We start from the raw sequence: 26,762 nt of genomic DNA, 5'->3' as shown, positions 1-26,762 counted from the left end.
GGCTGGAAAGACGGCTCAGTGGCTGCTCTTCCTGAGGACATGGGTTCAATTCCCAGTACCCACATGGCAGCTTACAACTGTCTGTAACTGCAGTTCCAAGGGATTTGACATCCTCATACAGGTATACATGCAAGCAAAACACCAATGCACATAAAATAAAAAGAAACTATTTTTTAAAAAGATAGATTTGACAATGTAACCAAAAGCCTATCAAGAAAGGTTTTCTTGCTTGACAGACACCAGAGAGCACCAAAATAATTTCTGCCTCCAAGACACTTACCTAAAGACAGTTCTAGCCATTCCATACTGTCCCTTATCATTAATGCCATTACTCCTCTTCCATCCAACATAATTCATCAATAGTTAACATGCTATGTGACCAACACCTTCCAAGGTATGAAGTGGAAACCTTAGGGTTCTTTGGAAAGTCAGCTGGAAGGTGTTTTGCTGGGGCAAACACATGAAGGAGTGTTTCGCTGAAGCAGACACAGGAGAGAGGATGTTCTGCTAAAGCAAGCACGTGATGAAGGATTCTTTGCTAACAACACACATGTATTGGTCCGCCTTACACTGCCTAGCTGAGCTCCATTTGTTGGGACTCTGTGGACTCAGACTGATTGGATGCACGTGAAGAGAAGGATACGTGATATTTGGAGGGTAGAAACAGGACTCAACAGAGTGAAAGAGACAGTTTGGCTTGCTGGTACTGCTACCTGTCCAATGCTTGTGTCTATGTCTTTGCTGATTTTTGCTTCGTTGCAAGAGGCATAGCTAAGAACTTCTCCTGGTGTTCCCACTGGTCCCTCCTGCTGACTCGAGCTGAGACTGAGGCCTGGTTGTCTCTGCTAGGTAGTGCCACCGCTACTGATCCCGAATCTACCAAACTGGACTGCTGGTGTATCTGTGAAACGTTTGTGAGTGGATCAAGCTGCTGCTGCTAACCTGAACTGAACTGTGGATTTCCAGACAACACAGAACAGAACAGGAGCTGTTCCAAAGAACCTTTCAAAACAGGTCCACTCCCCCTTTGCACAGTGGACTGACTACAAGGGAGGTTAAAGCATTTAAGAACCATCATTAAAAATAAGGTTTGAAAAAAATTAAAGTTACAAAGGCACCTTTCATCTTCTCTTTCTACATCCCAGGGCCTGCAATGGGCACACACAGTAATGCCCAGTAGAATCTTGATGGCACAAGCCTGTAGTCCTGGCTACTCAGGAAGATACAAGGAAAGATGTCAAGGTCTGCCTGGGGTACACAGGGAGTTCAAGTCCTGCATGACTGATGCTCAAACTCTGAGGACAACGACAAGCATCACCACAGATCATGGTCATGCCATGATGAACGCACCCAACCTACGAAGAGCATTAGTCTCCATCCAAAACTGCCCCAAAGAACCAAGAACCATAACCACCCTCTTATCTAAAGCCACAGACAACTACTGGAAAGATATCTGTTTTTTAAAAATGTATTCTATGTGTACATGTGTGCCTGAGTGTGAGTATGTGTAACCCATGTGTGCAGGACCTCATAGACATCAGACCTGGAATTGGAATTAGAAGCAGTTAGGAACTGCCATGTGAGTGCTGCCATCTGAACCCAACCCTTAGTGAATTCTAAAGCTGTAATAACTACTAACTTCTGAGCCACCTCTCCCACGCCAAGGGAAGGCATCAACTATAAAGAAACACATTTCTTCTTCACAGCCTCCTCTAAGGAAGCACAGCTAATACATTCAAAATGCTATGTATCAAAATGTAAGACTGCTACTTTCAACATCTTTGTTTGATCTCAATTTTTAAAGCAATAGGTCCAAATACATTTTACATTTCATCTGCCAAAAAAAAAAAAGTATAGTAATTGAAAAAGTATCAGCCGGGCGTGGTGGCGCACGCCTTTAATCCCAGCACTCGGGAGGCAGAGGCAGGCGGATTTCTGAGTTCGAGGCCAGCCTGGTCTACAAAGTGAGTTCCAGGACAGCCAGAGCTACACAGAGAAACCCTGTCTCGAAAAACCACACAAAAAAAAAAAAAAAAAAAAAGAAAAAGTATCTAATTAGCAATATATACTTAGGTATTCTGAGCTGAGAACACTAATAAATCTGCCCTATTAGATCATCAACTGTTTGTAAAAGAATTAGCTTTAACATAAATGTAAGCAGTGAATGAATCCAGTGGCTGTATTTCTTTACCTTATGCTAGTCTTCAATAACCACACAGAGAAACCAAAACTTACTTAAAACTGCATCTCAATAGCTGAGCAGCTAAATGATCTACCTTACCCTCCTCCTACGCTAATCTGCCTACCTCTGAGCCCACCCACAGGGACTTGCAAATCATTATTGACCTGGTTCTTCGGGTTTCAGGTGTGTTCTCTCTCCATACCCGGTCCTCGTGGCTTCAACTCCTCCATCCTCTTTCCCCCTCTCCTTCCTCTGGCTGGTGGAAGAGGAAGAGAATACTGCCCTATTCTCTATTCTGCCCAGCCATTGGGTGATTAGCATTTATCACAAGACAGAAAGTAAATGGTAAGAACTGTTTACCCAAACCTGAGACAGCAGATCCTTAGTATAAGCCTAACAATGTCGTGTCCAGATTGAAATGAGATATGAGTGCAAAGAAATCAGCATTTGAATAACACAAGGGTAGACTTTACAGTGCACAAAAACATTATGCCTACAACTATTAACTTACTACCTAGCTTATGAAGGCTTAAAATAATGAACTATCTAGAAAATAATACATTTTCCCAATATAGTACCTTTTCATTTAAATGAAGTTACTCTGGTCAGAGTCATGTTTAAGAGGCAGATCTGCACCAAACTCCCTAAAGAGCCTCCCTGATTTTATGCATGAGGAAGCTCTGACAGCCTGGGAAGCTAGAGTAAAAGTTCCCCAGGAAGCTGTCTAGGACTCAAGGATGGATCCAGGAGAAACCTCTCACCAGCCACAGTACATGCTAGCCCATGAGCTAAGTGGTTCCAGACATCCCAAAGTCAGTAGTAAGACGGTAGAAACAAGAGAGCCTTTCCTGCCTTCATTTATCTCCAAAATTCTAAGATGGTACTTCTGCATTTCACAGATAGAAAACCCATGTTCATGAGCACTGAAGAGACCAGCCCACTGCCTACTTGATGTCAACAAGCATGGCATACCCAACACATACAAATCAACTCCCAACTTGAACTCCCCACCCAAACCTGCTTCTCCAGTCACTTCCTTTGGTCCATGGCACCTCTATTAGACCAGCTGCTCTGGCAAAAACAGTGTCATCCCTGACTGCACAGTCACAGTGCAGTAAACCAGGTCAGCCCCAAGGACACACCCAGAGCCCAGGCTCTTCTCCTCAGCCCGATTTAGGCGATCAGGTTCCTCTTCAAGCACTGCTCGGGACTGTTTCCACCCACGCCCTCCTGGTTCTGTGAACCAGTCTGGTTTTTAAAACACAGCTTTAGGGACTGAAGAGATGGTTCAGTGGTTCGGTGGTTAAGAGCACTGGCTACTCTTCCAGAGGACCCAGGTTCAATTCCCAGCACCTAAATGGCAGCTCACAGTTGTAACTCTATGTAACTCCAGTCCCAGGGAATCTGACAGTCTTTTCTGTCCTCCATAGGTACTACATACACTTTATGCACAGACGTATGTAGAGAAAACACCCATTTTTTTTTCAATAACACAACTTTATATAGAAACCCTCCCACGAGCCGGGCGTGGTGGCACACACCTTTAATCCCAGCACTCAGGAGGCAGAGGCAGGTGGATTTCTGAGTTCGAGGCCAGCCTGGTCTACAAAGTGAGTTCCAGGACAGCCAGGACTATATAGAGAAACCCTGTCTGGGAAAAAAAAAAAAAAAAAAAAAAAAGAAAAGAAAAGAAAAGAAAAGAAAAGAAAAGAAAAGAAAAGAAAAAAGAAACCCTCCCAGGGTGGTTCACCTCACCCAGCACTACCTATTGATGCCCCTCTCTGGAAGAAAGAGTGTCTTCCATCTACAGGGCACTCGGTGAGTATGGTTCACAAGTAAATGAAAGAACGACAGCTAGAATCACGTGTAGCATGCAGCAGAGCCAAGGCTGTAACACATCTTCCAGTGTTCTTTGGCAACAATGAGGCCAAATTTACAGCAGCCAATGGACAGCCCTTCCTCTGGGAAGAAACCCTTATATTTTGCTTAGCATAACTGAATCTTTTAATGTATAATCAATACTACATTAGAGTTTCAGCAAGTTAAATTGGAAATGCTAACTTTACAAAGACACAAAACCTCCAATTAGGTGGTCTGAATGTGGACTAGCTGGCAACACAGGCAAATGCCAGGCTGATTGGCAAAGCCCGGCACTCAGACCTCCAGTGTGGCTGCATTTGGTAAGCACCTTTCAAGAGCTCCATGCACAAGCAAGCTGCGCTCTCCAAGACTCAGACCAGAGCACCTAGGAGTCAAGTTCTCACGTTAGAGCCCACCACCCATATGGTGTAAGAATGAGTCTCTTGGATGATACTACTAACAGGAGAAAGACTGAACTTGAAAACGCCAGGCACCAAAAGGACCTAGAAAGAGAAGAACCTTCCAGAGCCTAGTCTAAGTAGGAATTGTTTTTGGATCAGAATAAAACTAATGTTTAAGTATTAACCATTGCAGAGTTTTCTTGCTAATGTGTCTTAAGAGAAAAGAAAAAACAAAAACAAAACAAAACCACCACCAGCAGCAACAAAAACCCTAAATCTCTTTCTCCAGAGCTTTCAAAAATGTTTCCAGGATCAACCACTCAAAGCCTTAAATCTCACTGGTTACAACAATTAACTCCAGCAATGTTAACAATAGGCTCTAAAGGAAACTTCACTCAGCTCAATCTCACCTCTTTTTCAAAGGAGAGGATGCTTGGTGTATAGATATTCAACAATGAGCAGCAGACTTGTTAGATGAGCAAATGAAAGGCTAATAACTAAGGTCTAGAAGGTTATGGCTCTTCCAACAGCTGACAGCGAGACCCAGGGTTAACCAGGACCAGGGAGGTTGCTCAGTTCCCTTGAAATAAACTGGATGTGGGAGTGGGAGAAACCAAGACTGGATAACTTCCTGGGTCTTAGGAAAACTGCAGCCAAGATAAATTACAGGCAGTTTCCTTAGTTTTCTTAATTAGAAAAGCACTTGATGAAGTAAATTTTGCCAAAATTATCTCCTTGGAAACCAAGAAACAAAAACTGCTTCTTTTTTCCTCCGCATAAAGAACATTTAATAAGGACTATTTTCATAATAAACAGCTATAACTGTTTTGTGTCAGAAGTAAAACAGGTAGCTTTCACTCGTGAATAAACCCAGGCTTGGAGAGATGGCTCAGTGGTAGGAGCACTAACTGACTGTCCTTCTAGAGGACCTGGGTTCCTGACATTGACACAGCAACTCACAGGTGGACTGTAAGTCCAGTCCCAGGGGAACCAATGCCTCTTCTAGCCTCAGTGGGCACCAGGCAAGCATTTGGTACACATAAATGCATGCAGCCATACATACAAAATAAATCTTCAAAACAAATTTTTCAAATTGTTTCTAGAGAGTTCATTAAAGACGCATATAAAGCAGCAGGACCCACATGAGACCCAAGTGTGGTGGGAGGTAGATACAGGGAGAAGCCTAGGGCTTGCCAGCCAGCCAGCCTCACCTAGTCCAGGAGCTCCAGGCTAATGAGAGACCTGTCTCAAAAATATAAATAAATAAGTAAACAACAAACAAACAAATAAAATAGAAACAAAAAGAACTGACACCCGAAGCACAATCAATACCCAATCAATGCCCTTTACCAACGCTGACCTCTGGCCTCTACTCAGTCTCGTGCCTGAGCACACACAACACAGCCACTGAGTAATGCGATCTTCAGGGCTAAGTCAAGGCTCTTTCTGAGACTTCCTCTAGATGCTGGACTCTGTACACAGTCTTTGCAAATCAGGAAATGCTGGACACATGACCCTTACCATACTACCTGCAAAAGATAGACAGCCTCACACACATTTTGCCATTTAAATCACTTTACTTCCTTCTTCAAATGTGTCTGGTCTCCTCAAAAAAAAAAAAAAAAAAAAAAAACAAGAGAAAGAAAAAACCCAGACACGTTATTTTAGCTTCTCATGTGCCTATCACTCAATGTCTAGCCCTGTGAAATGAAAAGTACCCCCTAAGGAACCAAAACCAACAGAACAGAACCACCTCTGTGGGAACGAACCCAGTACACAGTCAAATGAGCTTGAACAGAGCACCAGTCACTGGGGAAGGAAAGTGTTGTCTTCTCAACAGTCGGTGCTGGGGGAACTGTGTGAGGTCCACAGGCAAAAGAATATAGCTTATCTTATAGGTTATTAAAAATTAGCTCAAAAGTGGATCAAGAGTCTAGATAAAATCTAAACCTCCTAAACTGTTTGAACATGGAGTTGGAGTAATGGCTCAGCAGATCAGAGGCTCCAGAGGATCCAGGTTCGGTTCTCAGCACTCACGTGGCGGCTCACGACCATCTGGAACGCCAACGTCAGGGACTCCACCACCCTCGTTAGCCTCCAGGGGCACCTGGCATGCATGCGGTCCACAAATACTGAAAGCAAAACACTCATACATATAAAGTACAAAGGATAAAATGTTTTCAAAACTCCCTTGCCTCAAACACAACCAAGAGAAAAAAAGAAGCTACAGAAGAAATACTTGTAAATTGTGTATCTGATAAAGGTCTGATAGCTAGAATATACAAATTAACTCTTAAAATTAAAAAAAAAAAAAAGATAGAAAGTAAAGAAAAATGGGCAGAGTACTTGGAACAGATGATGACCAAGAACCAGCAGAGGGCATGCAACAGCACTACCCACCAGGAGCCATCAACACAATGAGGTTCCACCTCAAGTACCTGCATAGCCACAATACAGAAGGGGGTGGTGGCAAGCATTGGTGAGAATGTGGACAAACTGCAAGTTTGGCAACCTACTGCTGAGACTATAGAGCTGGAGTGCAACTACCATGGAAAACGTTATGGTATGAAAAGCTCCTCAAAACACTAAAGCGAGCACCGCGCATGGCCCAACGCTGTCACTGCTAAGTCAGCATGCAGAAGAACTGCATGCAAGCTCTGAGAAGGACAGCCGTGTGTCACTGCTTCCAACCAGACTCAGGCAGAGGCAGACAGATCTCTAAGAGTTTGAGGCCAGCCTGGTCTACAGAGTGAGTCCAGGTCAGCCAGGGTTCTGTGACACAGAGAAGCCCTGTCTCAAAACCACTAAGGGTCAGCAAGGGGTAAACACATCCCACCCACACAGCCATCCCACGGCCATGTACTACACGCCGGCTTCCTTGAGGACATGCCTAGTGAGATAAGCCACTCACTTAAGGGCAAACACTGCCTAACTCCTCTTATATGTGATGTCTGGGGATAACCAAATCAAAAAGACAGAAAGTTGGCAGTCACCAGGGGCTGGGATAGGAGGGAGAAGAAAGTAAAAGTTGTCTGATGTACAGTTTCAGATACAAAAGTTTTTGGGTTTTTTGTTTGTTTTTCAATCTTAGAGCTCTATTTCACAAAACGGTAAGTAGGCTTAAAACCACCAAACTATACACACTTGTGTTTCTCTTACAATGTTTTTAGTGGATCATACAGTTACAAAACTGAATTGACATGCCCCAGCCACACTGCAAAATTTTACCTGTAGGCAACCAGTTCTTGATTCCTTCTAAACTACCTTTCTTCAATAAACAGAACTGTGTTGAAGATCTGGGGGCTCTTTCTCTTTCATCTATCCAAAGTGAAATTTCAATGACCATAGAGAGCTACTAACACAGATCCAAAGATCATACAAAGCCACTCTGAAAAGAAGCAAGACATAATCACCTACCAAGACACCCACCGGGCTTCCCTGGTGCCTGGCTGCAGTTACCAGGCCTCCTCACGGCCTCCCTCCCCAGCACACACCCCACCCAAGGGGCTTCAGGCTGTACGGTACTTTGAAGCCAGCTCCAGAGCAATCCCAGCTCCAGAGCAATCCCAGCAGGGCAAGCATTAGACTGTAACAAGCCTTTCTGTGACCCCACTAGTACTCCAGGACTCTCACCCACTGAAACATCATTTCCTTATACAGTTGGCATCCTTACCAACGCACATCAGCACTGAGGACCTAATTTTTAAAATGACAATAAACTGTGAAGTAGCGTAGGAATTTCTCTAACTGGAGTCAGGGTTAGGAACTCCATTCAAGCCTAGGTACAGTTCTCCCACACAACTGAGCTAGGGGTCACACCCCCACCCCCATCACCACACACAAATGCACACACATCAACCATTGGCTACTAGAAGTTAGAGCCCAGTATACTAACTAGTGAGTTCTTCTGAAGTCTCCAGTGGAGCGTGGGAAGGGGGAAAATGACCAGCCCCAAACAGATCCACATTTCAAGAGTAGACTGGTGTTTTCCTCAGTCTTTGGGTGACAAGGAGTACAGCAGGATACAGTTTGGGAGTCAGTCACAGTAGGCTGTTTTTCAGGGGGAGAAAGGATAGGAATGCTGGGGATTGACCCCAAGGGCCTCACAAATGCTAAGCAAGTCCTCTACACCACTGAGCCCTCAACTCTGCTTTGTGAGGCTAAGAAGACACTGACTTCCCACTTAGTCCTAGGGACACACAGGTGACAGCAGTAGGACAGCAAACATCTTGAGCATCCTTTTCCCGGCACTCTTAAGAAAGGGACTCTTCCCTGAAGACAGCTCAGTGCAAACTGCTTCTCTGAGTGCATGAAAAGAAATGCAAGGGGCTTACAGCATGCCAAGCTGAAATCTACATTTATTATATGATAACATTATCACAGGAAGGTAATATAGAAGGCTTAGGTAAAAGATACTAGTCAGAGCTGAGGGTATAAGTCAGTGGTAGAGCACTGCCTAGCAATAGTGAGACCCTGGGCCTCCTGTCCTGAATGAGGAGGTAGGAGGTGAAGGCCTAAGAAGAAATAAAGAACCCAATGATAGTAGACTCCCAGGCTGCAGGAACATGAGCTACTGGCACAAAGCCCTCTGCTTTTTAATTTCTCAATAGCTATCTTCTGAGATCAGAACTCATTATAAAAGGAAGCAGGGCTCTGAATGAACCACAAAACAATCAATAACCGCACCTGTTCACACTTGGGTAAACAGCTCAGCTCAAGGAAGTAAGAAGGAACCTCAGGAAACTACCGCTCAATGCCCTTTCAGCCCCAGCAGTCTCTGAGTGACCCCTCTGTTTATAAGCCAGCGAGTCTCTATGGCCAAGCCAGCGTACCTCAGGAAGCATAGTCTCTCATCAAATGCTATGTAATTACCTGTTTCCCACAACTTCACGTTAGGCATACTACAAATCTCATGAGAGAGAATCGCAGCATGGTAAGTAACCAATTAGAATCCATCAGCTGGAAGCTCTTATCTCAGACCTGCAGAAACAACTCATCACCTTCCTCACAGTGCACCACCACAACCCTAATGCCCCTCCATGCCAACCTGGGGTCTCGCTCTAGTTCTTTTTATGAAACACACACACACACTCATTCCCATACTCAGGAAGAAGAGGAAGGCAGATCTGTGAGTTCAAGGACAGCCTGATCTACATGGTGAGTTCCAGGCAAGCCAGGGTGGCACAATGGGTGAAACCCTGTCCCAAAAGAAAATCTCCTTGCACCTGGGTCACCTTAGAAGATGGATGGAAGATTAGATGAGAAGGTGGAGTTTTCTCCCCCTCAAAAGATAAACTCAGACTTTCATTCCAGACCTGGCTGCAAATTAGACTACCCTGTGACATTCTGTCCCTTGCTCAAATCACCTGTGTTTAAGGAAGCTGGACCTAGGGGAATTGTTCCCACCCTCTCATGGGCCCCCATTCCTTTCTTCTGCAAATAAACTTAAGGGAGAGAAAGTATCTGGACACTGAGGTGATAAAGATGTCATTTAAAATAATATTAACAACAACAATTTTAATCTAGGATTCCTTTTTCCATAGTTTAGCTATGTACCACACATGACATTGATGCTATTTCCATACCTTTTCAACCTTAACGTAGCTATCATTTCCTGCCCTTATTTTATTTAATAATCACTGAATACTTAAGTATGAGAAAACTTCAACATGTTCAGCAGGAAAAGAACAAAAGGTGAAACCCAGGAATATGTTAAGATCAGGAAGGCCGGCTACCCTGAGTGCTGGCTACATCTAGTTTTATAACATACCATTGGGTTTGGAGCGCCTCACCTGCCAACTGGGAAAGCTGGGCCAAAGGAACTGAGCGCAAACTCCCTTCTAGTTTCAGCCTCCAGTGGAAGGCTAAGAAAAGGCAACTACAAAGGAGACTTTAGTTACAACGTATTTTCACACACACATAAATTCTGGTTGATTTCTGCAGCAAAGCTGGCACACATCTAAGTGCTCAGGACTCAGTCAAGACAGTGAAGACAGTGAAAGGGGTACAGCTAGTTTTAAGGTCACCCTGCTAGAAAGTGGCAAGGCAGGTATTTGAAATCCACATCTTCTGAAGACGTTGGAAAATCAAAACTGCCTCATATGCAAAACCTTGGACATGGAGTAACTTCTCACCCTCAGATGTGGGTGTGATCCCATGGTCCCTGGACCACCAGTCCAGTCCCCTAAGCCCAAGAATGAGTCTGCTAACCACTGGAGTCCCAGAAGCCAAGAGAAACACCTCTGTTGGTGGCACTCTGTAGACACTGCTTGCCTCTCAAGGCTCAAAAGGTTACAAATTCAAGGAAATTTCATTTTTCCAATTTTGAGATTCAGCTTCTGTGATGTGAAACAAAACAAAGAGCCTTGCTCCATCAGAGTTAAAGAAGGGGGCCGGGTGCTATTCTAATCTGGCCAGTGAAGCAAAAGGTTCAAATCTAAAAAGTAACCTGAAAAGCTTCATTAATAGTCATACCATTTGTGCAGTGACTAGACCTTTGGTTTAAAAAAAAAAAAAATACAGTCAGGCAAGAGCCAGCAAGCCTTCTCGTTACCACAGAAATCTTCCACTAAGTCAGCCAAGAAGCTGCTCTGAGTTGGGGTCCACTCAACACTACTCTCTGTGCCCTAAGAGAGTATTTGAAAAGCACTGACTAAAAATTCACACTGCAACTGAAACTACAACATATGCATACCTTACCTCAGTTAACCAAGACCTGAGTCTGCATAACTGCTAATCTCAAGCCATCCTCAAACTACAGTACATTCATACATTGTTAGGAAGCCCTTCAAAAAGTTGCTTTAAATTTTTTTCAAATGAGACTACACCAATACTACAAACTTAATTCAAAGCAAATATGAAATAAATATAAAAGGAAATACCACTGAAAATCTGAGTCGAAAGAAGAGTTCACCTCAGAATGTCATTTTAGTGGCGTGCGTGCTGAGGAGTTACTACCCTAACTGCTTGACAGTCAAATCTAGCAAGTCCGGGGCGCCAGGACTGTGACACGACGGGAAGCAGAGAGGCTAACAGCTACACCTACTGTCTGTCTCCAGCCACTTGCTAAACCCGTTCCTTCTCTCGGTCTACTGGAAAAATCTAATTAATGATAGTCAATTTCAAGAATCCTTTAAGAGTGAGGAGCGAAAAATATCTTCTGTGACACTGAAGCACGTCGACACTCCAAATGTGGGATTTGCCCCAACCATCTCTGTTCCAGTCATCACCCAGGTTATTTTAGATCACTGTTGTTAATGCCTTTGTACCAATAACGTATTTCATGGGAAAATACCTCTGTAATAATATTCTAGTTAATAACTGGGTTGTCGCCTCATAGGTGGACACATCAGTGGCCATAAACTGCTTTACTTAAGCCTTTTAACTGCTCTGCATAATCCTATCAGCTTTTTTTCCATCCTGGTAAAGGCAGTTTAATTGCAGCGTTTGAGAAAGGACAAGGGGATATGGAGAAAGTCGTTAAACCAAGATACAGAAAATCATTCCCGTGCCTAAACGACGATGCTGGAGCAATTTGGTAGGGTTTCATTTAATGTTGTGGCCGTCCAAAAGAATCAGCCAGAAAACCTTTGCACTGGGAGATACTCCATTCGAGAAAGCAGGAGAAAGTTGACACTTAACTCCCACAGAGTACCAGTATAAAAAAAAAAAAATGGCTTTAAGACTCTGAGTCAGAGTTTCAACATGAAAGGCTCGATTTATAGAGGAAACGCCAACCCCAGTTCATCCAGATAGACCTGGAACCTGATGAAAGTCGACACCTCCCTCTGAAATTTGCATCGCATCACTGGCTCGAGTTTAGAAACATAATCGTGTACAAGGTAGTATGAATTTCAGTGAAGGTTGCCCTCTCAACTAGTCGTCAGGAAAAAAAAATCAAATCCATAAAGCTCCAAGGCAGTCTCCGAGTTACCCGTCCCCAAACGCTTCCCCTTCCAAGAGGAATGCCAACAATCCAGCACAACGCCTCCCTTGAAAGCTAGCTATTTCCCGTGCCTCTCTGGTTTTGGACTCGGTGAGCCCCGATGAAATTTCAACCTGCCCAACGCGATTGCTTGCCCACGTTGAAATGCCATGGAGCGATTTATGAACCTGGCAAGTTGCCTTTAAGGTCAGGAGCGAAGTTGGAAAGGGCAAGGGGAGAAAAAGTTCTTTATACAGACGGCACCCTCACGCCTCTCCAACCCTATGACGGTTTCCTTCCTCCAAGGATCGCAGGTTGGAGCATCCCCGGATCTCAGTCCCCAGGATCTCCCCAGGAGAGAAATTAACACCCCCGAGCCCACAGCCAAATCTTTCCTTTCCCCACCATTAACCCCCTGGACCTTGGCCCCCTGCAGCACACCTGCAAAGCGCTCACCGAGTGTCGGATGGGGAAGGATCTCTCCGAGGAGCCCGGAGCCGCAGGGTGAACACGGCCACCAGGCAGGGATGCGGGGCTCCGGGCCTCTAGGGGAGCCGATCCGGATCCTGAGGTGAGAACGTGCGCGCGCGCCGTGCGCGGTGAAGCGCAGACTCGCCCCCGCCGGGACCGCGATCCCCCAGCACGCCACCAAATCGGAAATCAAACTTTCAGGGGCTGTAACCGTCCAGCTCCGGTCCGCGAATCCCCAAGCCCAGGGGGTGGGGGGGACGACTGTCAGCAGTGCCGCCCCGCCTCCCTCCCAGCCCTGCCCTCCCGAGCCACTTACCGCCTGGCCTGGGCTTCCCGGTGCAGCCGCGCGTCCGGGGCGCGTCGTCCGCGCGCTCTCCCTGGGGAGAAAGAGAAAGCGTGCAGACGGTCGGGGCGCGCTCGCTCGCCGCCTCCTCTGCGGAGATCCCAGGCTCCGAGCGCCCGGCGTGAGGGGCCGCCGGGGCGGGATCAGCGCGGCTCGCCACCAGCCTCGCTCCGAGAGGGTCCCCGCAGCTGCCGCGCTCCGTTGCGCCGCGGAGGCCGAAGCGACTGGTCCCCGAGCATCAACTATTGTGCAGGAGCCCGGAGCCCGGCTCGCGCCCCCGAGCCCCCCATCCCGCCCGCCGGCTCCCGGGGACGAGCGCGCGGCGCCCGGGGGAAGAGTCCCGGCTGCGGAGCACCGCGCTGGGCGCCGTGGGAGGAGGGGGGGGGAGTTGCGTGGCCGCGGGGGAGGGGACAGGTAACTGCCCACCGGGGCTGGGGGACGCGGGAAGGGAGCCCCGGGTGGCGGCGAGAGGCACGCTGCAAGCGGTCTCCCAGGCCCACCCTCCCTCCCTCCCCGACCCTTCCCCCCCGGGACACGGCGCCGCACTGACTTTCCGCTCACTCGCTCACGCACGTACTGAACTCGCTCACAAAGTTGCCGGCGGTGGCGGCGCTGCACTGGCCCTTCTCCCCGCCCCATCCCTTCCCTCCCTCCTCTCCTCCCTCCCTCCCTCCCTCCCTCCTCTCCTCCCTCCCTCCCTCCTCTCCTCCCTCCTTCAGTCTCGGGTGAGATCACCGCGGCGGGGTTCTGCGCGCAGGCAAGTCTCGCGAGATTAGAGCCCAGCTCGGGCCGGGGGAAGTGGAAGCTGGAGAGTGAGGACCGAGGAACTTCTGGTTGCCATGACGACTCGACAGCCGGGAGCAGTTTTCACCTGCCTCCTCCGCTGCCCCAAGCCTAGCAGTGGGGAAGGGGAGGCTGGAGGAAAACGCAGGGCTTCCGTAGACCTGCTTCTCTCCGAGGTGGGCGCATTTGGCCAGAGAGGCTCTGGGGCTTAAGAAGCCAGCGCATCTCTCTACTTGTAAATGTCCACCATGTGCTCAGTTTCTGAGCCCTCCTGTGCAATCTCATCTTCAGCCCCCGCACGATGCTTTCTTTTCCCCATCCTAACGCCCCCACGAGATGGCTCCTTGAGCATGTAGCTCACTCATGTTGGTATTCTCAGCGCCTCCGCAGGCTAGGTATTGTAAGTCTGTTATTGAAAATGAAGGGAATAGTCTTTGTGTCCGCAGTTCCTTTACTTTGCCTAAACCCAAAGAGTACCTGGAATTTATGTCAGTTTCTGCACCACTCAAGTATTTTACTCTGCGAAACTCTGCTCTGGTTTACTGTTTCAGCCTCCTCCTCTCCCCCGCCCCCCCCACCCCCCTCCCCCGTGGTTACAGTGTTCCTTTTCTCTTTGCAAAAACCTGATTCACCATAGAACAGGAAACAAAACTTAAATTTCGAATCCTCGGACTATACCTTTATACCTAATTACAAAACACTATTGAGGAACTGGAGAGATGGCTCAGGAGTTAAGAGCACTAGCTGCTCTTCCAGATGACTGAGGTTCAATTTCCAGCATCCATTTAGTGGGCCAACAACTATAATTCCAGTTCCAGGAGACCTGACACCCTTCAAGAACACCAGGCACAGACATGCCTGCAAAGCCCAAATATCCATAAAAAAGTCCAAAAGGCTATTGTTTGAAATCTCCTTTCTAAATGGGAGAAACTTTTCTGTGGTGATTTTGTTTTACTAAGTAATATGCTGGTGTTGATAGAAGCATGAAGTTTGGATGTCAACAAAGATTGAATAAGTATAAATTTCACAGTGTATTAACAGAACTCACTATTTAAAAAAAAAAGAATTAACCCCTAATCATCAATATGGGTAAACTGTTAACTCAATCCCATACACATAGAAACCTAAAGGAGCTAACTATATGAAAACTAAACAGTTAAGACTTCTAGGATACCTATGGCAATGGGCTGTGTGCGTGCATGTGTGCGTGTTTTGGGAGAAGGAGGTGCCTGACTGGAGTGTAGAGGAAAGAAAGCACCTGTGTCATCCATTCTCTTCTTCCACCTCTATGTGGGCTTTGGAGATCAATCTCTAGTCACAAGGCTTGCGAAACAAGTGCCTCTATCTGCTGAGCCATCTTAAATGCCTGAACATTTTTGTTTTAGGAACCTAAGTGGCACAGTGATTAAAAATAGTAGCTAGAGCCAAGAGAGTGGGGCTTGAGTTCTGTGCCACTAATAATTGAGGCTCCTTGAGAAATTTACTGTCTCTTACACTACGACTGTAAAAACCAAGGGGTAGCCCACATGTTAAGTTATTACAGCTTTACAATTCTGTAGCACTCAGACCTATAAAAGTTTCCAGTAAATGGCAGATATTCCCCTTTTACATTGAACAGTAAAAAAGCAAATGAGCCTTTCATTTGTAGGAGGCCATTCTCACTATATTTTGCTATAGATTGATAATTTTATATCCAAGCTTCTTTTGTCTCAACAACACAGACAACAAAAATACTTGTCCTGTAATAATAATTTTAAAAGGCATGTGCTATTGGCAGTTGGTTTGTACACTAACTTAGAGCAGATTCCTTGTTGTTTAATAAACATGTCAATTCAAGTAAAAGAGAAACCGAGAATTAATGTGTACTTACACCAAGGCAACTGGAAAGAAAAAGAAAGAAAGAAAGAAAGAAAGAAAGAAAGAAAGAAAGAAAGAAAGAAAGAAAGAAAGAAAGGAGGGAGGAAGGGAGGGAAGAAAGAGAAAGAAAGAAAGAAAGAAAGAAAGAAAGAAAGAAAGAAAGAAAGAAAGAAAGAAAGGAGGGAGGGAGGGAGGGAGGGAGGGAAGAAAGAGAAAGAAAGAAAGAAGGAAAGAAAGAAAGAAAGGCATTGTGTTCACAGTTTATCAGGAACTGAACCATGTTTTTAAAATTGTCTTTATTTGCACATATGTGGGTGTGGGCATTTATATGCCATGCTGCACATGTGGAGGTCAGAGGTATAGAGCACACCACCTGTTCTCACCTCCAATCCTGTAGATTCTGGGAACTGAACTCCAATCCTCAGGTCCCTTTACCCACCAAGTCATCTCATGTCACCATCAGCCCATGCATCTATTTACGGGTCAGACCTCCCTAACACCCCTGGATATTATAAATCAGTTCTTACTCAGTAATGTAACAGTTTGGCCCTTAAACAATGGCTGACCAACACCGCACTGTTCTGAAGGCCACCTGTTTTACGAATGCCAAAGAGCTCTTTGAAACGGTCCACCCAAGTGTTAGCTAAATCTGTTAACTTTCTTCAGCACTTTTTATGAGGCCCTGATGAAGGACACCGGATTCCAAAATCCAGTGTTGGTTAAAAGTGACGGGTTTGTTACTTCAGCTCCATGTAGTTTAACTCTGCCCTAACATGGAATTCCTTATTCTCCCAGCTACAGAACAGTGCTCGTTATACATCTGAAACAGCGATTGCTTTATAATCAATTACCTTCCTGTGTTAAATTACAGAGGAGCCACCATGCTTCCCTCTCCACTCTATAAAGACAAATGTCACGAGGTCCCCTTCACCAAACCACTGCGCTCTTACTGCCGGTGCCCCTGCTCCTTTCATCTGTGAAACAAAGAGAACAGAAAAAAAAAAAAAAAAAAAGCTGAACACACCCCCTTCCTGGACACTCCGCCTGTCTGCATGTGCCTGCACACTCTATCTGATTTACCCTGCCGGGACACAGGCTCTCTGCTTTGCTTTCTGCCACTGACAGCAACCTCTCAGATCTTAGCTGAGATTAACTTCCTGCTCTGTGTCCTACCCCGATCCTCTCCAACTGAGGGACATCGACTCTGTAACTGTATGTTCTCTGGCATAAACCAGAGAGAGAAGTTTCCCACTCTAGTGAACCATCTCTCTTTTGCACGTGCGTGTGAATGGGATGCTTTCATTCACTGTGTATAGAGTTCAGAGGATACCCTTGGGTATCAGTCCCCACCTTCTTTCCACCGGGTTTTTAAAGCAAGGTCTCTCTCTTTGTCATTTGTGGCTGAGCTACACCCTCCAGGCTGCCCTGCCCTGGAGCTTCCAGGATCCTCCCATCTCTGCCTCCAGTAGGAGCATTGGGATTGCAGATAAACACTACAGTATAGGTTCTTGGGATTGGAACTACAGAGAGCACTTCACCCCCTGAGCCATTCCCCGGCTCCTGAAGCTTTCTTCCTATGATTTACAGGCATTCTGTAATATGTAGTGTGATGGTTCAAATATGCTTGGCCCAGGGAGTGACACTATTAAGAGGTGTGGCCTTGTTAGAGGAAGTGTGTGACTGTGGGAGTAAGAGAGCCCCCCTCCTAGCTACCTGGAAGACAGCAGTCTTCCTGTTTGCCTTCAGAACAAGATGCAGAACTCTCAGCTCCTCCTCTTGCACCATGCCTGCCCAGATGCTGCCATGCTTCCTGCCTTGATGATGAAGGACTGGACCTCTGAACCTGTAAGCTAACCCCAATTAAATGTTGTCCTTTCTAAGAGTCACCTTGGTCATGGTGTCTCTTCACAACAATGGAAACCCTAGCTAAGACATGTACCATGGTAAAAGTAAGGCATTTTCTACATTCCACATCTACCTTTGCTTCATTTCAAATCTAGAGTCTTTGGGGAGAGCGTGTTGAGTCCCTGCTGTCTTCCCTCCCTTTCCTTCCATTCTCCTGCAGCCACTGGGAGCAGCAGCCTCTCTCTGGCTACTCCATGGGAACTGGTATTCTCAAAAACAGCAATGAAACCTCATCCTAAACTCTGTGTGTCCTCACCTGGCTGGGCCTCTTGGCAGCAGGGACGAAGCCAAGCAGACTCACCTTTGGAAACTCTTTCTGCTCCTTAACTCTGATGAAGAGTCAGTCCTACCATTCAGCCTTTCAGTCTCAAACCTCCATGGACATCTATCTTCCCTTCATGCCCTCCTCTCTCACCTCATGGTGACCTTACCACTCTGATGATGGCTTTCAAGACCTTAGCAGTCTGGTGACCATGGCATACTGACTGCTACCCATTTTACACATCCAGGCCAGCCATCCCACAAACTCCAGACTGTCCATCCATATCCTTACCCAGCACCCCAATATGCAAACATCTCACATCTAAAACTAGAATGTTCAAGGTATCCTCCACCCCAAAACCAGTGTGCTACGATCTCCTCCACTTCAGTTAATGCTGCCCTCCCAGAGTTCCAGAAACCCAGAGGAAACTTCTTAATGCCATTCTTAACTTCTCTGTTTTCTCACAGCACACATCCAAACCACGAATCGATACTGTTGGCCCTTCCTTCACAACGTGTCCACCCATGGTAACCCTTCCTCTCTGCTTCAAGCCATTCCGTACCCGATTGTCACAATGGTGTCCCCTCTTAGTCTCCATGTAGTCTACCTACTCTGCACTCTGCATGTTCGATGTAGCATGTGGAGCTTACATAAGTCAGATCATCTCACCTTGCTGCTCAGAGACTTCCCGGAGATTCTCATGAAACGAAGAAAATAATATTAAAACACAGGTTCACATTTCAATCTAAAATATTGAGTTGCCATTCAGTACACCAGGTCCTACCTACCCACCACCCTTATTCCCCTGTCACAAACACACAAACTCTTAGTCCTGTAGTAAACACGGCACGGAATTTGCATATAGCCTGTGCATATCCTCCAGAACACGTTAAATTATTATTATCCTCTTCATGTTACCTACAATACATAACAGTGTCAGACAGAATTGTTCGGGAAATAGTGACTCCCCTCACACACAAAAGTCTGTATATAGCCAAGACACTGGTTAGTTTTTTCTCATTTTAATTTCTTTTCAATTAATTATTTGTTCACTTTACATCCTGATCACAGTCCCCCTCTTTCCTCAGTTCCCCAAGCACTAGTTGTGTGTGTGTGTGTGTGTGTGTGTGTGTGTGTGTGTGTGTGTGTGTGTGTAAGTACATCTTTCGTCCATGGTTGTTTGAATCCATGAGGATGTAGAACCAACAAGCATAGGTGAACTCTGTTCTCCAACTTCCTCCTTTGCAGCCGCAGTGATAACCCCCCCCCCCCGTAAATACATTAACCAGGTACTCTCCTGCCTCAGGCCTCACATCTGCTAAGCCCTCTCCCAGGAGCACTCTGTCCCCAAGCACTGTTTGGCTCAGTCCCTGAGCTCCCTTAGTCTGTACGTAGGTGACTAGGTTGATCATCTGCCTGTTCACTCGCGGGAGCCCTGGTGCTCTCTCTCACAGGAGATCTGACCCCCACATTTCTGAGCCTCCCTTAACCAGGGGATTCCAGCTGGGTTCAACCCCGGGAAGAAAAAACAAGTTTGGACAGAGGCAAAGGCAAGCCAAACCTCTCTCCCCACAACCCCCTTCTCTGGGTCAGGTGGTCTCTTAGCAATGTGCTTTCCCCCATTGCCCCAGGTCCCACTGAGTCAGAACCATCTCCACACGCTGTTATTTTTTTCAGACAGAGGATAGTGATCACTAAACTGGGCTGAAGTGTAGCTCGCCATGTGGGACAGTGTTCCCAAGGTACAGGAGGTGGGTTCCTCGCTAGCAGCACAATTTTTAAAATCTCTGCATGTTAAGTGGTCTCATCATCCTGGCTGACTTCTGAGCCTTCCCCTCCTGTTTCTTTGTGTTCCGCTCCTTCTTGTTGGAATTCCAGAGCCACCTTGGCCACTTCTCTATAATGATTGCTGCGATCACCAGGACATAACAGCAGTCGTCCCAACCTCACACTTCCCAGGCTCCAGCCAGCTTCCCTTTTCCTTAACTTCCTGTTGCTTTCTGTTATTTAACTGTTTGTCAGCTTATCATTTGTCTCCTACCTACAGTTTGGAGCCCCTGTCGGCACATCCATAGTCACTGCAGGATTCCAACACCTTGAAATAGAATTAGAATTCTAGATGTTTCTGTTTTCTCTTGTTTGGTTGGTTTGCAGGATATTGCCTTTACTGGTCTCAACTTCCTTTGGCCAAGGGATCTTCCAGAGTCAGACTCTTATGTACCGGGGACTGTATGCATGTGCCATGGCTCCCAGCTCCTCTGATTTAACAACAGAGAAGAGTTAACAGAGGGTAGTAAACAAAGTCAGCTGCTCCCAAGATCCTCAGAATCGATGTCATCTTCCCCTCCGTGGCGAAGGGGATTGTGAAGGTGTGCTCACAGTAATGATCTTGAAGTAGAAAGGGTCTAACTCTGAACTACTCAAGGGAGCCAATGAGATCACAAGGTTCTCACAGGCAGTGGGCAGACAATCAGAATCAGAGAAAGAGACAAAGCCATGGAGACAGATGAAGATGCTTTCTGAGCTAGCGCTGACCATGGAGGAAGAAGATCATGAACCAACAAATATGGACCACCCCCAGGGAATGAAAACGTGGGCAAATCAGACTCTCCTGAGGTGTCTTCAGCAGGAATGCAGCCCGCAAGCCTCTCTACACTCTATACACACATGGGATTTCTGACCGCCAGAAGAAATGTTAGGTAATAGACTTATGTCACCTGATCCCTACAGTCTAGCAGTTTCTGCACAAGGAAGACACCAAAGAAATGCCTTTTGAATGAATGAATGATGTTCAACAGCAAAGCAGAAAGAGAACTGTCATCCTAGTGGAGTGGCAGTCTATCTACTTTTACCTCCTCTTAGGAAGTCTCCAGGAGCTTTTAGTGCCACGAAGATAGAGGAGCAGGGTCTGGGAAGCATCCCAGGTCTTAGGCACCAATGTCAGCTTGAGAGAATGAGGACAAAATGCCAAGGGCCAACATTGCAAGGTCCTTGGGCTTTCTCTTCCATATACTAAAGAGCTGCTGAAAGATCTGTGGCAAGGTGGACTTGTACTCAAATTTACATTCAGGATACAGAGAACTCTGAAAGGTGAGGAATTTACAGATGCAGAGATGGTGCAGAAGAGGGTGGTGTGCAAACGAAAGAACAACGCACTGTTTGTTGCTCAGACACTGCACTGAGCTAACGTTTTCATTTAAAGCACTCGAGCAAACTTTCTTTCCGTACTCTAGCGGTCTTCTCACAAAGCATTGTCCTGTCAAGTTGTTCATGACATTACTGTGTTCAGATCATTTCCTTGTAAATATGGATTCAATAAAAATCCCAGCAGGACTGAAATTTCTGGCCCACCAATCCTCCACCACTTATTTCTGTGTAGCCATCAGGGCATGCTGTTCCAGTTATGTTTAAAAGAAGGCATCTCTGAACGGTGCCTTTACTTATCTCTCCAATCGTACTTCCTTTCAGGGAGCGCTTTGCTCTGTTTGAACTAATTTGACTATTCTCTTCAAGGCTGGCAGTCCCCTCTGCCTCTGATTTCACGGTAGACAAGACGTTGGGAAAGCCTTCCCTCTTTAGTTCCCTGTCTTTTCTAAATGCATAGAAATGAAAAGAGCCTTGCTCACGACACAGATGTGGTCAGCTGAGACCTCCCAAGGCTCATCTGCCTTGTAACCTTGTCAGCCAATAGAGACGACACTCACAAGAAGTCAGAAGCTCTGGAGTTGCCCCTGCACGGTAGCATCCAGGGAGAGCACTTCCAGAGGCTGTGTCTTCCCGAGGGCAGGAACTGGCGAGTATTTCCTGTCTGAGAGCTCAGTGAGGAGCTCTTACAGCCAGGAGGTTTTAAGGGAAAAGAGGGAAGACTGCACGGGCCAATGGTTCGGCTATATTTAGGGCTGCACAACAGCTTGGCACCCGCTTCGCCTGCACATCACAAAGTCACTGTCCACAAATAAAGTCTCATTTCATTTACTTGCTTATTTTACTTGGGAGTTGATCATGATCCACTGGGTGTGAGAAAGAGCCAAGGCTACTACATGTAATTTTCCCTCCGTTCTGAGGATTGATCCCCAGGGTCTTGTACATGTTAAATATATGGTCTACCAGTGTGTTGTGTACCTACATTCACAACATACAATTCCATACTATTTGTTTGTGCATGTGTGCACTGAAACACACACATACACACGGTGGAGGTGGGTATGCAGTGAACTTACAGGAAAATCTCAAAACCTCAAGGAAGACTTGAGTTCTGAACTGTGTAGTTCTGTAGTTCTGGTTCTCTCTTTAGCCAACTATCTGAGTAATTTCAGATGGGATAGTTTGGGTTTTTTTGTTTTGTTTTGTTTTCTGTTTTTCTTTTTTAGAAAGTCAAGACTGCACCCATTTAGACAAAATGCTGATAAATTACCTGGGGGGGGGGGGTTTGCAGTCTATTTGTTCCTGGTCAAAAATCTGAGAATCTGACATTTGGACTTTTGATCAGAGTTTCTGAAGGTCTCTTCTTTCGTGTGTGTGTGTGTGTGTGTGTGTATGTGTGTGTGTATGTATACAAATGTGTGCATACTCAGGCGAGTGTTACACTGTATGCAATTATGTGTGCCCATGCATGCATATGCAAAGGCCAGAAGAGGGTGTCTTCCTTTATTACTTTCTGTCTTATTGCCTCCTGGCAGGGTCTCTCAGTGAACCACGAGCTCACTATTTAGGCTCACTAGCCAATGAGCTCTCATGAGCCACTGTGTCCTCTTCCCAGTGCTGGCACACTTAGCCATTCCTAGATTTTTATATGTGGGATTTAAACTCAAGCCCTAAGCACCCTACTCACTGAGCTACCTCCCCAAGCCCAGTTTCCACTTTCTTTGTTTTTTTTTTGTTTTTTGGGTTTTTTTTTGTTTCTTTGTTTGTTTTGGTTTGGTTTGGTTTTTGGTTTTTCGAGACAGGGTTTCTCTGTATAGCCCTGGCTGTCCTGGAACTCACTTTGTAGACCAGGCTGGCCTCGAACTCAGAAATCCGCCTGCCTCTGCCTCCCGAGTGCTGGGATTAAAGGCGTGTGCCACCACGCCCGGCTCAGTTTCCACTTTCTTAATATGATTTCTCTTTTCCCTTTATCACTCCTGTCTTCCATCATTGTCTCTTATACCCCAAACCTTGGCTATCAAGAATGACCACAGCTCATATTGGCAGGATGACAAGGGATGAAGACCTTGAGTAGGTGTGGTGCACAGCCTCAAATGCTCTTCTGGCAGCCATGATGGCTCAAGTGGATCTCAGTCATTGCACTGATGTGGCCAGCCCACACTAGTTTTTGTGACAGGGAACCCTGAAGACCAATGCATCCAGTGGCTCCCTCTTAGAACTATATCCAGCTTCCTAGTAGACCTGTTGGGCAGTTATTCTTTACTTGTTCCATACTGTCTCTAGAGGGCAGCACAAAACACAGTCCCACTAATAAGACCAACTCCATGATGCTTGACTGGCTTACAGAACTCATTCAAATCCACATAGCCTGGCTCTACAGTACAGGAGCAAGAATAAAGAGACCAGTGTCCCACCCAAGAATATACAGGCCACCATATTGGATTCATTCTAACCTGGTCACAAGTCCCACGTCTACCTCTAGACTTAGTAGCTGTCCAGCTTTGGAGAAAAATTTTTTAACCTCTGCAAATTTGTTTCGTTTAAGATGATGATGGTGATGGTGATCAAGTTTTTACGTTATAAGGTCATACTTTGTGGCTCTAGCTAGTCTAGAACTCACTGTGAAGAACAGTCTGGCTTCCAATTCATAGAGATCCACCCGATTCTACCTCTCAAGTGCTGTAATTAAAGGTGTGTGTTACTACACTTGACTTTGAGGTACTTAAAAAAAAAAAAAAAACTAAGCGAAATAGTATGCGTTTTTGTTAGGCCCTGTGAATTGGACTGGTTACCTAGAAACCATCCACAACCCCCTTTGCCTCTTCGGATTTTTTTGTTTTTCATTTTGTTTTTCAGAATCTGTGGGGCCACCAGAACTACCTTTACACAAAACATGAACTTTATTATAAAAAGCAAAGAACAAAAATGTATCCTGATTTCCAAAATAGCCTCGGTGGGGAGCGAGCACCACGAACACACCTCCGCTACTCTCTGGACTCTCTGTAGCTGTCTTCATCTTGCTCTTCCCTCTTTCGCTAGAACAGTCTTCTCCATCTTTCTGGTCCACGTGGGAGAATACCTCGTGAACCCATTCCAAACAACATCTCCCACGTCCGCAAAATCTCTGAAGGAAAAGCGTCCAACTGTACCAGCTGTAAGAGAGGTGCCCGCCCACCTCCAGCCCAGTCAGCTGCAACCGGAAGTCTGGGGGCAAGTTCTAGAAAGTGGCACAGAGGAGCCTGGACAAAAGTGTGGGGAGATGGCAGGGTGATAGTTCCTGAGATAGAAGAAGGGAGAAACATAATAAAGATGCAGTGTGGAGGAATTACATACGACGAAGTTTCTGCTCCTGAGACTGTCATATAGTTAGGAAGAGAGAAATAGTATCTTCAATTTAAATTCATTTCAATACTAAGGAAAAATACCAATAAAGATTCATGGAATCAGAGCTTCTTATGGCGCAACGGATGGAGCCCAAGTAGTGGTAGCAATGGTAGGTTGACGGTTCAGGGCTCTCTACAAAACATGACTCACTAAGCTCTAAGGAGGGTTAATACTGATCATCAACCTGACAGGATCTAAAACCCCCGCGGAGACAGATCTGTGGGCATGTCTTTGGGGGAGTTTCTACTTTGGAGTATTTGAGGTGAGAAGGCCTATCCTACCACTAGGGGGTGGAGACCATAGGCTGAGGGCTTAGCCTGAAGGAAAAGAGAAATAGGAGAAACCCGCTGAGCTCCAGCTTTCATCTCTCCCTGCTTCCTGATTGTGGATGCCACGTGACCAGACGCCCACACTCCCGCCTCAAGCCCTTGCCCTGCCCTGACCGACTGTATCCACAAACTGTGAGGGTAGACCCTGCCTCCACCAAGCTGATTTTGTGCGGTGTTCTGTCACAAGCTGATTTTTGTCACAGCAGTAAGAGAAGTCTCTTATAGGCACATCTGAAGTCTTTGGGTGGGACTATTTCCAGTCTCGGAAGCAACGGAATCAGTCCAGATGTTGAATTCTTAGACAGTATTCCTGTTTGTATATCTCGCGGGTACATTTATTCCCCCTTTACGATGTAGCCACAATTGTTTGTCTTTCCATTTAAAAGTTGCATTTATATATCTGTACGTGTGAGGTTTTCAATTAATTATTATTGTGTAAGAGTGCGTGGTGTGGTAAGGGCAGGTGTTCCATGACGTGTGGAGAGGTCAAAGGACCACTTGCTGGAGTCGGCTCTTTCATTTTTGTCATGCAGGTTCCAACGCTCAAACCCAGATCTTCTAGCTTAGTGGCAAGCACCATTAACTGCTGAGCCATCTCACAGGTGGGAGCTATTTATACACACTTAATCATCCCTGCATATGAAGCAGAAATAAAAGAGCGACTTGCTTAAATTTTTACAAAGAGGTTGCATTGAAAGAGCAAGATTATTCTAAATTTCTCAAAAGATGGCATGACTTAATGACTGCTTATCCTTTCTCTCCTTTCTACATGACTTTTCTGTCCCTCCTGCGAACTCAGGTTTCTTCATGGAAGCAACAGATCCCACTTTACAACAAGAAAACCTTTAAAATAAGTCAAATCCCTCGTTAGGATGAGTACTGCCATGTCTTCCCACCTTGCCCAAGAATTTTCACACTAGCCCATTATTTTGTCGTTAGTTTATTATTAAGTACTTCTCGTTAGTTATTTGGGGGAAATCCATAAAACACTAGTAACATGATTTCCAGGTCCCTAAATCCAAATCTCTAAGTGCATACTGAACGGCCAACTTTTCACAGCCATCTTTCCTGTTGATCTGATTCCTTTGTCTTCATCTCCCCCATATGTCTTTCTTTTCTTTTGCAGCTGCATCTATGGATCAACCATGAAGGTGACAAAGAAGGAGAATGTATCTATCTTGTGTAATTTTCATTCAGTCTCATGGTTCTAACTGTCATAGCCATGGGTGACATGATTTATATCTCATTTCCATCTAAGCCCATTCTATCACCTCTATCTGCTGGTAGAACCCTCCACTGATCAGAAGAAAGAACTATGGGTTTCATCTTCTTCAGGTTCTGAATGCTAAAGACAATTCTCTTTGCAAGCTTCATGTCCTGAGGTTGCTCTGGCCCTCTGGTCTGCTCTGCCTGAGAGCACACACAGGATGGCCACAGCATTCCTAGCTACTGCCAGCCATAATTTTAAAATAAAAAATAAACCTTGCTTACATGTGCGCTATCGAGCCCTATTCAGGCGAGAATAGCTATTAGGATACAAGCCGATCTCTGGGGAGAGTGTGGGAGAGTCGCGTGCATGATACTACTCTCCCGTGGATTTTGTTCTGTTTATCTCATGTGACAAATCACTGTAAATCTCATAGGTTTAAAACAGCCATCTAGTATAACCTGTGATTCCGCAAGGGAGCCTAGCCAGGAGGGCCTCCTGCTCCACAAGCATCTTGCTAGGACTCTGGAGGCTTCAGTCAGACAGACACCAACACCTTAGCAGCTATGGACAGAAGGCTGAGAGCTGCCAGGCTGCAGGCCAGCTTTTCCAGCCAGGCAGTCTTGGGATTTACGGGAACTAAAAGGTAGTGTTCCAAAGAGGGACAGAAGGTGGAAGTTGTGTCTCTCGAGGCCTGAGCTCTGACATCC

General features: G+C 45.9%; 1 protein-coding gene and 1 long non-coding RNA gene across 9 annotated transcripts in view; one reads left to right on the top strand and one right to left on the bottom strand.

Annotated features, from left to right (window-relative positions):
* Positions 1 to 13,816, bottom strand: part of Sipa1l1 (signal induced proliferation associated 1 like 1) — a 275,601-nt gene extending 261,785 nt beyond the window's left edge. For 5 of the 8 annotated variants that reach the window (XM_029484700.2, XM_029484698.2, XM_021178588.3 and 2 more), the window contains exons 1-2: positions 13,732 to 13,816; positions 13,155 to 13,215 (exon numbers count right to left, since the gene is read on the bottom strand). The gene's annotated coding sequence lies outside the window, so the exon portion shown is untranslated. Of the gene's footprint in view, positions 1 to 12,808; positions 13,074 to 13,154; positions 13,216 to 13,731 lie in introns of those variants that run through there. The other 3 variants (XM_085830523.1, XM_029484699.2, XM_029484701.2) reach the window with 2 other exon arrangements.
* Positions 12,810 to 21,777, top strand: LOC147001273 (uncharacterized). The gene is made up of 3 exons (XR_015045239.1): positions 12,810 to 12,938; positions 17,568 to 17,666; positions 20,143 to 21,777. It is a non-coding gene; the product is annotated as an uncharacterized LOC147001273 (long non-coding RNA).
* Positions 21,778 to 26,762: the final 4,985 nt, after the last annotated feature.

This window comes from Mus caroli, unplaced genomic scaffold (genome assembly GCF_978045245.1).
Source record: "Mus caroli unplaced genomic scaffold, Mus_caroli_1 scaffold_14, whole genome shotgun sequence".
Lineage (NCBI taxonomy): Eukaryota > Metazoa > Chordata > Mammalia > Rodentia > Muridae > Mus > Mus caroli.
This window is presented reverse-complemented; position numbering and strand designations above follow the sequence as displayed.